Source organism: Bubalus kerabau, chromosome 6 (genome assembly GCF_029407905.1).
Source record: "Bubalus kerabau isolate K-KA32 ecotype Philippines breed swamp buffalo chromosome 6, PCC_UOA_SB_1v2, whole genome shotgun sequence".
Lineage (NCBI taxonomy): Eukaryota > Metazoa > Chordata > Mammalia > Artiodactyla > Bovidae > Bubalus > Bubalus kerabau.
Window position 1 is genome coordinate 57,097,007 of NC_073629.1, and position 13,378 is coordinate 57,110,384.

Here is a 13,378-nt window from a genome sequence, read left to right on the forward strand (position 1 = left end):
AGGCAGTAGAAAAGGTTCCAAATGTGGTGTCAGAAGATCTAAGTTCAAATCCTAGCTTGACTGAATGTTACATGGGCAATTTTAAGCAGTATTCTAAAACTTCACCTAGCATCAGTTTTTCCATCCATAAATGAAAAATAAGACAATTTCACAGAGCGTCTATGAGAATAGGGAATACATGAAGACTTTGTAAACTATATATCACTATCCAAAAGTTATCTTTTGTCATGCTTTTAATAACAATAGTGAAATAATAACAACAGCAGCAATAGTAATTTATTTGAGAGCCTATAGTCTTAAATTCCAACCTAGAGACCAACAGTGTGGCTTTCAGAATAGCCAATATAGTCTCTACCCAGCCTTCCTTATTTTCAACAACTTCTACAGACAATTCTGATACATTTCTAGGGCTGAGAACCAGTGGAGTAGTTTGTTTCAAACTTTCCTGATGATAAAAATACCACATTGTTTAAACACAGTTTCTAAGGGAGGCCCCGCCTCTGGAGATTCAAATTCAATAGGTCTGTAATAAGGACCAGGAATTACTATCATCAGGAGAGTTTGAAAAACATTGGACTAGATAATCTGTAATATTCTCCCCAACTTCTAAGATTCTGAAGATCTCATCCAACTCTAGCTGCTCACTGGTTCTGATAACAGTTTTGAAATACTTGGATTATAGTAATCAAGCCCCAAGAGAAAATATATATGCTTGTAGCTGGCCATGATATTCTTCATATGGTGTCTCTAAAGAATTAAACACATTTTTTAATAAACTAAACAGCAATGAACATGTTGACTTTCCAACTGGCTGTAGTTTGCTATTCTGGCTGATTCCAGTAAATCTATGTATGCATAAATGCAAATGACAAAGTGAATCATTTTTGTTAAAGTATTATTCACTATAAACACACTTTAAACCTTTGATCAGTTAGGAGTTGAGTGTAATATATTTAAATCAATATTTTGTAAATATTTTCATGTAAACATACTCCATTCTCTGATGATGTGAACACAAGTCACTCGAGTTTCAGTCTAGACACATTCTTTTTTTTTTTTTAGCTAATATTTCACCTTAAAGTAGAGGTGAGAAAGTATGAGTGTTTGAGTGCTGCTCTGCCATCACATTCAGCAACTTTCATTAGTCTTTGACTGTCTCATCTGTGTCCACTCAAGAATAATGTTCTCGCCCAATGACCGCAGATCTAGATCTTCTGCAAGTCCTCTTTTCTTTCTTCAATTCCTTGCAGCTTAGAACCAAAAGCAAAGCTTTCTATGCATTTCTGAGAAAGAGGCTGGGGAAAAAACGAAAAGGAAATTATTACAGAGCAAGTGAAATGTGATTTTTGCATTGAGGTTTCTCTTTCAGAGCACGGTTCCCTTAGTCCAGAGGGAGATGGCGCAGACTCGGCTGCAGCCCCAGAGCTGTTTGCGTCTCTGCCAGGTAGAAGATGTTCTGAGGAAATGAGAGTCTTGTACGCCCTGCTTGTGAGATATAGGTTGAAGATAAAGGTGAAGAAAGAAGACAGATAAATAGGCAGGAAGAGAGGACGGCAGACTGGGTATAACTACATCCTCCACAACTCAAACAATAGCAACTAAACCCCGCCTTTCATGGAACACTTTGTTCTCCAAAGGGAAGAATGTGTTCAGTTTTGCGATTCCTTCACTGCTGATACGGAGAAGGCAATGGCACCCCACTCCAGTACTCTTGCTTGGAAAATCCCATGGACGGAGGAGCCTGTTAGGCTGCAAACCATGGGGTCGCTAAGAGTTGGACACGACTGAGCAACTTCACTTTCACTTTTCATTCTCATGCATTGGAGAAGGAAATGGCAACCCACTCCAGTGTTCTTGTCTGGAGAATCCCAGGGACGGGGGAGCCTGATGGGCTGCCGTCTATGGGGTTGCACAGAGTTGGACACGACTGAAGTGACTTAGCATAGCATAGCACTGATGATAACAGTTTCTATTCCAAGCCAGGAGGGGAGAGGGTATCATATGTGTTTGGGAGAATCAAGTCATATTATTTTGGAACACACTGACAAAAGCAAGTCAACAATTTCAGAATATACTTTATTTCTCAAAATGTGCTCTAGGAGAACATTGTTGCTGTTGTTTCATCAATAAGTTGTATCCGACCCTTCTGTGACACCATGGACTATAGTCTACCAGGCTCCTCTGTCCATGGGATTTCCCAGGCAAGAATACCATTTCCTCCTCCAGAGGATCATCCCAAACCAGGGATGGAACCCACATCTCCTTCTTTGGCAGGCATTGTCAGTGCATCCTGTATTCACCAGGGAAATGGGTCAAAAGAGATAAATTAATAGATCATTATTTTTATCATAAGTGATGTGTTATTTTAATGACCAAAACAGACACTTCAGTTTAAGAACAAATTCAGTAAGAAATCTTCCACCCAAAAGTGCATGTTGACATATTTCAGATCTTTCCCTAAAATGACATCCCTTCCCCTCCCCTCTACACTGCCATCGAGAGATAGTCTGCCAGTTGTCTTCCATAGCTCCTGCAAATTCCCTAAAGAACAGAACTGGAGAAGCCATGCTATTCCCCAGAGAATTTCAGCTTCCTCTACCTCACAGAATGAGGAAAATCCTATATGCCACAGGCAAGAAAAGACTCAGCAGCTCCTTCTCCAGGTGATAGAAGATAGAAGGAGCAGGTGAGAGAAGTCATCAGGAGGAGGAGGGAGGGGCCAGAGGGCTGTGCCCCCGCTGTGACCACTCTGGGCACTCTCAGCCTCCAAGATCACATCTGGTTCTTCTCTCTTGTTCTCCAGCAACCTGTCTCCTTGCAGTGCCCCAGACACTGCCTGGAGAGGTTCAACCAAACTGGCGCTTTATCTTGTATTCTTTCACCTTGTTCATTCCCAAGTCATTTTACCTCCACACAATTCAGAACGTGTTTGTTGAATACCCGCTCAGTGCCAGACTCCCTGAGAAAAGTAGCGCAGAGGTAAGTATTTACTCTCCGCCTCACTCAGCCTGCCTACTAAGCCATATGCATAGGGCCACACAGGTAGCTTCATAATGAGGACTATGACATTTTGCCAAGGATGAATGGATGTGGAAACGAAATTGGATTTCAGTGCACCAGTTATCCCTGGGGCAGGGTGGGAGGGGGCCTCTTTCTAGGAGATGTTCCTTTAAGGTAATGATACTATCCCACATTTGTATAAAAGTCTAGAGTTTACAAAGTCTTCTCATAAACATGATCTCATTGAGAAATGTTGAGAGTCAGCTTTTCTTTTATAATTTACAGATGACAAAAATGAGGCTAAGAAAAAGTAAGATCACGCTGCACCAAGAGATTTTTTAAATAATATTGTTCAACAGCTGGTATACACCCAGAAAAAACTAGGCTAGCTCCCGATTATAATGTTACTCCCTTAGGTATTTCCAAAGTATAGCTTCAATTATCCCGCAGATTAAGGTTTGGAGGCAAAAAGATGCCAAGTACTGTAAGCACATGTCACCAATGGACAGGAGGAATTGTCACAGGCTTCTTACACAGTGTCCAGGAGATAAGATAATACATTTCTCGGGGTCTGGAACATTCTTCTCTGGATCACTATGATACTAGACCTGTAGATGGAGTTGAAGGTGGGGTTCTATAGACTTCAGCATCAGAACACAAATCAAAGACTCCAGGAAATTTCCCAAACTGTGCAGCTCACTGGGCAAATAATCAACCTGGATTTAAATGACATTATCTTCAGGTGAAAGAATCTGCCTGCAATGCGGGAGACCCAGGTTCGATCCCTGGGTGAGGAAGATCCCCTGGATGAGGAAATGGCAACCCAATCCAGTATTCTAGCCTGGGAAATCCCAAAGACAGAGGAGCCTGGTGGGCTACAGTCCATGTGGTCACAAACATGCAAACATAACTGAGCAACTAACATTTTCACTTCTTTCATCTCCTGATGGGGGTAGAGATTAAGAAGACTGTCTTTCAGGAAGGGGCAGGAGCTGAGGAGTTATTGCTTCACAGCACCCATCTATAAAAAACTGGTGCCGTTGTCACTGGATACACCAAACTTTGATGAGGCTAGAGAACTAGCTTATGCACAATGAAATGGGCTGGAGCTCCTCGGATGAAAGACATCTCTATAAGACATGTGGATGTGCATTTGATAATCTTTGACATATGTTTAATATTTAGATTTCCAAGATTACTCATGTTAATATCCGCTGCACATCTTACTTTTTTGCCTTTTGTGCTCACTGGGAAATGTGGGTTTGGACACGTTTCAAGCCAGATTTGTTCCTGCTGCTTTATTGCTGCTAACCACGGGGTCACTAAAATGGGAAAATCATCTGCTTCTTCTTCCACTGAACTTGGAATTCAAAACTTAACAATTCTGAAAATAAAAAGAAAGAAAGAAAAGGAGGAATGAAACAAGTAAATGAATAATGAATGCAGTAAAAATAAATGTGTGGTTCTGAGCCCCATTTAATTTTTCTTCAATGACAGTGTTGTTAATGCTATAAAATATTTTCTCTGATAAATGTGAGTTAGCTAATTTGCATGAATGGCTCGTCTGTCATTGTTTTAGTCTGTTGAGTTATGGGTTTTTAAAAATGGGTTCTTTTCTGTTTGACTTCTAATACATTGTTATTATATGTGATCACTGAGCTTTCCTATTGCCATGCTGGAAACATGGGTTTTATCTTTTTTTAAAAAAAATTTAATTTGAGAAAAGTAATTTATGTAATAATGAAGTTCTTCAGATAAATGTATTTATAAGGAAAAGTCATTGACACATTAGTCAGTATTCCTTTATAATACAAAAAATAAAATCTATTTTCTGACAAAGTAGCAACTACACCAACTTGGGAAATTTCAAATGAAGCCTCCAAGGATCCCCCTCCACACTTAGAGTTCTGTAATTTCCCAAGGACTGAAAAAAAAAGAGCTCTGCAAAATGTTTGTCATGCACCTGTCCCACAAAAGACTGAGGAGCTAAAGAAAGGCCTTAGATTCTGAATCTTACATAGACTAATGCAAATTAAATAATGTTAACAACACCAGGGAGAGGTTTCAGTGGGCTTCTTTGGAATAAAGCAAGTAAAGGCAGAAGGAGTGTGCCAAAGCAAGGCGGAGATTCCAAGCAGCGTGTCACTCCATCCACCGTTGCTTTTTAAGGTGTTTTTAAAGTAAACTCAGTGCCCCTAAACTTTGAAGCAGACACCTATGTCTCAAAATTGTCCAACTGCACATCAAGAGCAGCATTTGAACACTGATGAAATCGTAACCCATGAGGCAATTACTTCAGAGTTAGAAGCTGTAGAAAATAGCATGATATGACACTGGAAGTGCCATCTCAGAGTCATCACAGTGTAAGGCACTAATGAGTACGTGCTCTCTGGCTGCCTTGCCCCATAAATGACAGAATCCGAAGACAGGGAACCTGACTTAAATCCACCAGGCATAGAAAACTGCAGGTGTGTTGGGACAGCCTGCCAGGCACGGCCCAGGGTTTTGCTTCCGCACAAAGTGGAAAGCCTTGGACTCCAAGGTATGTAGACGCAATTTCAAATCCCCCTTGGCCAACTACCTGCTCTCTTATCTCCTCTGAGCACTTCTTTCCTAACACAGAGTAAGTTCCATATGTTAGCTACTGCTATTAATACTAAAGTATTTATACAGTGGAGAAAATACGACCCACTTTATGACGCTACTTTGAACTTTAGGGATAAAACATTTGTAACTCCAAACACAATACTTGGCATTTAGGTAGCTGCTACTCCTACTTTGTGTCATTATCATTAGAATCATCTTCACTGGACTATAAACTGTTCGTTAGAGTAGGGGTTGTGTCTATTGAATTAAGTGGTGAGTCCCCAGCACCTGGGGTTTCCCTGGTGGCTCAACGTAAAGAATACGCCTGCCAATGTAGGAGATGCACATTTGATCCCCTGGGTCAGGAAGGAGGAAGGCATGGAAACCCACTCCAGTATTCTTGCCTGAGAAATCCCATGGACAGAGGAGCCTGGAGGGCTACAGTCCATGAGGTTGCAAAGAGTCAGACATGACTAAACAACCAAACAACAACAACAAAAACAACTCCAGCACTTAGAACAGTGCTTAGACATAAAACAATCTATTTGAACCTCTCCCCCTAACAGCACTGACATAATCCAGACCACATCTGATGTTTGTTTGTTTGTATTTTAAATGTAAGCCTTTAATTCCAAAACACATTCAGATTGAAACCAGAGAGCCCTGTGAAAGTTGTGAATAATCTGGTTGTATAGTCAGTTCAAAATAGCTGGAGATCAAGGAAAAGCTCCAGAATCAAAAGACTGAGATCTAGTGTCCCTCTGGTTTCTGTGTCTGTATGACTTAACGCAAGGCCCAAATGTTCCTGAGGTTCAATCCACTTACCTATGAAATGAGGAATAATGGTGATATGGTTTAACCTACTCTAGTAGCATTGTTTTGAGAGCCAAGTGGGGCTATATATATAAATATAACATTGAAAAATGTTTCATGTTCTACAAAATATTACTGATAATAAATATTACTTATCATTCACCAACATGATTGAATGTCCACTTGGCCTCTGGACAAAAGGAACTGTGTAGACCAGCAGGCCAAAAACTCAGCCTGTGAGTTTATATAAATGGATTTTATGTTTTTTGATTGCTAAAAAGAAAAAAAAATCAAAACAAGAATTCTAGTTCATGACACATACGTGTGCACGCTGTCATTTCAGTCAGTCGTGTCCAACTCTTTGCCACCCTATGGACTGTAGCTCACCAGACCCCTTTGTTCATGGGATTTTCCAGGCAAGAACATTGGAGTAGGTTGCCGTTCCCTTCTCCAGGGGATCTTCCTGACCCAGGGATCAAACTCGCGTCTCTTGTGTCTCCTGCACTGGCAGAGAAGGAAACTCAGTGCCCCTAAACTGGGAAGCCCATTTCATGACATATCTACAATATTTACTCTCTGAATTTTTAGAGGAAAAGTTGGTCAACCCCTAACTCTTAAGAGTTTATATTAATTATAGTTTTAGTTTCTTTTAAGGTTAAACCTTAAAGCAGACAGAAATTATGCCCTGCACAATTGATGCTCAATTAGCTGCAGCTCAGACATAGTGCAGTTGGTAAAGAATTTGCCTGCAATTCAGGAGACCCGGATTCAATTCCTGGATTGGGAAGATCCCCTAGAGAAGGAAATGGCAACCCACTCCAGTATTCTTGCCTGGGGAATCCCATGGACAGAGGAGCCTGGCAGGGTACAGTCCATGGGGTCGTAAGAGTCAGACACAACTTAGAGACTAAACCACCACCGCCAAGTAACAAAAAGAGTACTTCCTTAAATTAAAGGCAGACCTTGGGTGCACCTCACCAGCCTTAGGAACACCCTCAAGTCCAGGATGAAAGCTGCCCATTCTAGCCTGCTCAAGTCTCTGGTCCCAGGTGAGCCTGTCATCTGTGTCACCAAAGTCAGTGTCTCTCTTGTTTACCTCTTTATTTTAAGCATCTATCAAATAGCAAGGATTTCCTAAGTGTTTGTTGAATGAATGAGTGAATTCAAATATTCATTCATCTGCTATTCACAGCCTGGCTCCAGCCCTTGCTCTTACATAACACCTTCAGAAACTACTCCAACTCAGAGGTCTCTCTCATGTCCTAGAGTCTCACACCCTCTTTGATCCAAGGGAGGCCATGTAGGGTTTTCAGATACTTTTGAAATGTTGCCCATACTCTTTGCTAATGATTGTCCAGTTAATGCATTTGTTATGTATTTATACTTTGTTCTTCCAATAAGGTTATAAAACTGTCAGGACCAACATGACACCACTTCTGACTTCCTCCTTAAAACCAGCCAGCAAATCCATCTGCACTTGCAGCAAAATACATTAGGATGACCTAACCCCAGTACCTGTGACTTGACATGGAGACTATCTCATTGCTGGTTTGCCTTGAATGTCAACTGCTGACCTGAAAATTTCAACGCTAGGTCTCACCATGTCTTGGGTACTAGCTCATCACTTTGTTCCTTTGTTTCTGGGCCCCAGGAGTGGTCACTGAGGCAGGGCCTTGTCTTGCCTGGCCCTGCAATAAGGGCTGGAACTCCATCTCTTGACCCCAGCCCGGTGTTCGGGGGTGCATGCTCTGCACTTGCTCCTGATGCCGACAGCCTTCTGCCTACTGAACATCCCAGGACCTTCCAGTGCACTCGGGCTCCCACTGTCGGATCATTCATCTTGGACCATATTCACAATCACCTGGCAGGACTGTAACCTCCAGGATATCACATTTTATTCACTCTCTTCTGGACCAGCCCAACCTGTGGTAAGTCACCAGGCCAGATTAGGCCAAGCTGTGAGATACAGTTCTGCAACTTGCACTTCTTTTTTATCTACCACATGCCTAGATTGTGCTTGAACCACTGTAGGCTTGCCAGAGCGGCTCAGCAAAGATCCATTCATTGTTTTTCCAGCACACACACAAAAAAAATAATAAAGGATGGTCACTTATAAAGTGTCATATCTAAGTTTCTTGTATGTAAAACTCCATGGTTCTCACCCCATCAGACCCAACATCTCCTTTTTATAAAAAGTATTTTATGATCCCCCCCTTTACTATCATGAAATGAAATGTATAGACAGTATACAGTCAGCCCTTAGAATCTGACGGTTATGCAGCCAAGGAGTCAATCAACCACAGATGGAAAACATTAGTTTTTAAAAGTTCCATAAAGTTCCAAAAAGCAAAACTTGAATTTGCTGTGCATCAGCCACTATTTACTTAACATTTACATTGTAGCTGGGCTTCTCAGGTGGTGCAGTGATAGTCTGCCTGCCAATGTAGGAGCCACAGGAGATGTGGGTTCGATCCCTGTGTTGGGAAGATCCCCTGGAGAGGAAAATGGCAACCCACTCCAGTATCCTTCCTGGAAAATCCCATGGACAGAAGAGCCTGGTGGGTTACAGTCCATGGGGCTGCAGAGTAGGACATGACTGAGTAACTAAGCATGCACACATGCATATACATTGTATTTACAACTATTTACATTGTATTAGGTATTATAAGTAATCTAGAGATGATTTAAACCATATGGTAGTATATGCTTAGGTTATATACAAATACTATGCCATTTTGTATAAAGGACTTGAGCATTACAGATTTTGGTATCCATAGGAGTCCTGAAACCAGTCACTGACAGTACCAAGGAAGGGCAGCTTATCATGTATATATATTACCTAGACACATTTTTAAGCACCAATATGATGCCCTGCATGTACAATAAAGGAGAAACAAAAGGAAAGTAATTAATAATAAAATAATGTGCGTTTACACATGTACACAAGAAGGGCTTGAAAAAGTAATCAAATGCTTGCATTGTGATTTTTTTCATGCCCAATTCTTGGCAAAGTTTTGAACAAAACAAAATATAATCTTGCCTTAATATACAAAGTAGTTGTAAATTCATGGAAAATTTAGTGTGTATTAAAACGGGGGAGGAAATTATTTATGTAAATTGGAGTTAGGTTAGGCTTAGAAAGGTTTACCTACATGAATGCCTGGCAGGACATTCAGAAACCCCGTAAGATGCTATAGGATTCCGCATTGTGTGGGACTGTCCCGTGAACAGGATGTCTCACATCCGACTCCCACCCGGTTCAGTGACATCTGAAAAATGTTTCCAGGAATTTCCACAGCATTCTGTAGGGGGCAGTACTACCACCATTGAGAGCTATTGGTTTAACCTACCTATTCAAAACTGTCCTGCACTTAGATCTCCTCTCAGACACAATATCTCCTCTGATCCTGCTGCTGCTGCTGCTGCTAAGTCGCTTCAGTCGTGTCTGACTCTGTGTGACCCCATAGACAGCAGCCCACCAGGCTCCCTCGTCCCTGGGATTCTCCAGGCAAGAACACTGGAGTGGGTTGCCATTTCCTTCTCCAATGCATGAAAGTGAAAAGTGAAAGTGAAGTCATTCAGTCGTGTCCGACTCAGCGACCCCATGGACTACAGCTCACCAGGCTCCTCCGTCCACGGGGTTTTCCAGGCAAGAACACTGCAGTGGGGTGCCATTGCCTTCTCTGCCTCTGATCCTGAGACCCCCAACTAAAGGGTTTGACTGAGTGACTGTACTTCAGGGGCTGGCACACCCCAAATCCAAGAGCCGAAGTTGAATGAATCCCGAGATCTCAGCACTATCCAATCTCAAGGCTATGATTTAGGTGGTCACAAGAAGAGGAGATGTCATTGCACAATGGAAATATGAGAGTTCCCCCTAGCTAATTAATCATATTAAAAGGCAAAACCATCAGGATTCTCTTACTCCACTGACTCTCTGCCTCACATACTCATTTTGCTCTATAAAAACCACTGCATGTAAGGGTTGACAGTAACTTTCTCTCTCTCTCTGCACACAGTTAACACTTCATCCTGTCTCCCAGACCACCCTTCTCCTGCCCAACCTTCTGCCATTTCTCCTAACACATGTCACAAGCACCCCAGCTCCATGCCTTCTTTCCCAGACCTTATATTGCTAATCCTACCTTCCAACTGACCTTATTTCCATAGAGTTTCCTGGCTCCAATTTTGGCTACATTTCTACACAGTCTAGGTAGACCCAGACTGCTCTCCCATTGCCGTCATCTGGTTCATCCTGGGAAGGAACTCTGACTGGTCTTCAGGGGCCCACTCTGGGTGATTTCTCTGCATGTTCTCCCATACTTTTGCTCTTCAATGGCCATCTTCAGTAAAGTGGGACCTTAGTTCATGTGGCATGGGACTCCATCCTCCAGGATGTTTCTCTTGCTGTCTACCTGGAATGAATCTCCTCCTTCATCTCTTAAACTCTATCACTATTCTAAACCAGCTGAAATATCCCCTCCTCCAACAAGTCTTCCTAAATATTCTCTCCAAGTTTCTGCACCTCTTCCATAGTCAGTCTCTTTTGCTTCAACCTTGAAGACAAAGGTCCTTTTTAGGATTCTTTTGTGTCCCCAATGACACAGAGGAATTTGCCACGGTAGCCCAACTGTCCAACCCAGTCTTGTGGTTTTATGAACTCAAAAGAAAGGGAAGTGATAGACTGATGGCATATTTGATCTTCGAAGAGGAGCCCCTAGCCTCTTCTTCAGAATCATTTCCCTTCTCCTCAACTAAAGTCAAACCCCCCGAGGACACCAGCTGGCCCAGAGATGTCCTTCCCCTCTTCAAGTTGCAACATTAGTGCATTGAAAGTAGATCCATACCATCACGGTGACTCTGAAAACATGAACTAAGACAATAATAAATTATAGCAATAGTCAACTCATAGCACTGTGATGCTTTCATGTATGAATTGGAATGTGAACACTGAGATTTTCATTTCATGGTTGAAAAATATACGAGTTGACCCAAATACTAATTTCTGCATTTCCATCATTTACATATCATGGGTCAGTAACCATTTCTTGCCTAAGTGGCTTTCCAAATGAAAAGCTGTAATATTGTAATGGTTTATCATATTTACAAACATTGCATTGTGCTACCCATTCAGGGCTTTGGATTCATTGGCAAATAAGCAGATCCCAGTCTCCAAGAAGGCAGAGCGATGCCTGAGAGGAGAGAGCCAGTTCCCCAAGGAGAGATCCATTTGTTTCTTCCTCCCACAAGTTCAGGAGTCTAGGAACCTCTATTCCACTGGGACATCTTCTAGCCACCTCTTTTCTCCCGCGTGCCATGTGGTCAGCAGGGGCCAGGGCTGGACTCTTCTTGTGTTTCTGTGATTTTTCTCCTCTCTGGGGCCAAAGAATCTAGTTGCTTTGAAAATGTCTCCTTGGGAGGCTGGAAGTGCTGAGAGAGCCAAATGTGATCTTTGGGAAGGGTAATGCAACCTGATGTTTTTTATTACAGTTCAGAACAACATCGAGTGAAATGTCTATGGTGATTCTTTTCCCTCATTTTAATGCCAGGATAATACAAATCAGCACGTGACTGAACTGGTCTTTGATGTGAGCCCTGTCCTTGTCACTGCACTCCTTCACAGTGGCCTGAGTTACCCGCACCATTAGGGATCTCACTTATCACTGAACATGAGTTTCTTAGAAATCTGTGTTTTTAAAGGATAATAGAGTTAGCACTATAGATTAAAAGGAGAGCTGGTGTAACTGTTACTCTGCCCCTGCAGGCTCAGTTTCCAGGTCTGACTTGCTCTTTCTTACAAGTGGGGTTGAAGGTCAGCATCCAGCCTGTGTGGGGATAGTCGCCCCTTCCTCATTCACACAGGCACGCTTTCAGCCCCAGCTGTTCTCCAACCCACACCTCCTTTGCTGAGCTTCTCTTGCTCCTGCTTTGGCACAAACACTTAGAAGGAAACTAAAGGGAAAGCATTGAGGTCGTTTATTAGATTCTCCTGTGAATTTGGTTTCAGGACTAGAAAGCGGTGCCGTGGCTGTGTGATTTATGAAATCCCTCCTGCTGCTGCTTTTCCTTATTTTGAGGGTGATGTACAAGAAGTGAGTTAGCGAAGAGTTGACTGGTCACATTTCACACCCTCGCCTGTGAGTCCTAGCATGGAGGGCATAAAGACAATAATGTGGACAGAGAGGTGGTGGGGAGGGATTTAGCTGTTAATGGAAATTTCTCCTTCAGACTCTCTGGGGAAAAAAAAAAAAAGTTGCCTTTCAGAGGATGGATCTCCCCACCCCCTTTTTTTTTCTCCCTGGCTCCTATGTTTTAAAAAAGTTAAGGGGTGTGTGTGTGTGTGTGTGTGTGTGTGTGTGTAGTGGGAGGCAGTGTGTTTGGAGGGAAGCAAGCAGAAAGGGAAGGGAGTGGAAAATGGTTGTTATCATCCCAAAGTCCTTCTCTGGCTGGCTGCAGCTCTGTTTATGAAATGCCATAACAATAGTGAGCTCACGCCTGTGTGCTCCTATCAAGCAGGGTTCCTGGGTGCCAGATGGGCACTTTGTGACTGTATGAGCGTGGATTATTTCATTTCCTACATCTGGGACTCCAAATGGCCTCCCAGAATGCCACAGGAGTGGGATACCACTTCTCAGCTGGGGGCCCCCACCTTCACCAGGGTTCCCAGTGGAGCAGAGGAGAGGAAGCCAGCCATTCCCAAGTGATATCTGAAAGTTGACACACACCAGGGCCAGGGGGAATGTTTTAGAAGCCAGAACAAGATGGAAATAAATAATAACCCATCACGTACGTCAGCAGCAGTTGAAAAAAAGAGGAAAGAACAAATGGAAAACAAATCATAAAGCATTTTCTTCCCTGGCTTCAGAAGATGTTCTGGGAATAATGTTTTGCATTTCAGCTTTGAAATTCTGTTGTGACCTTCTAGCCACACACCTCTGGATATTGCTAGTGGTCCAGATAAGGAAACCAAAATGGTCTG